Raw genomic sequence first — 262 nt, 5'->3', positions numbered from 1 at the left:
GCCTCCGTGGCACAAGGTGCACCATCCCAATCCATCACTTGGAGGGCAGCTCCGATTTGGGCATGCACAGAAAGCAGGGATCCCCCCGGGGACCCAGCCCTGTCCACGGGTCGGCTGCAGCAGAGCATCCCTGGATCGCCCCATGTGGATGCGCTCCTGTGACCCAAAAACACCTTTCCTCGGTGATCTAAGGGTGCCACAATCACGCCGTGGGCATGTTGTGCCTGACCAGAGCCTCATCCGTGGATGGAGATGCCTGAGC

Source organism: Cariama cristata, unplaced genomic scaffold (assembly GCF_000690535.1).
Source record: "Cariama cristata isolate BGI_N322 unplaced genomic scaffold, ASM69053v1 scaffold2785, whole genome shotgun sequence".
Taxonomy (NCBI): domain Eukaryota; kingdom Metazoa; phylum Chordata; class Aves; order Cariamiformes; family Cariamidae; genus Cariama; species Cariama cristata.
Note: the sequence above shows the minus strand (reverse complement) of the source record.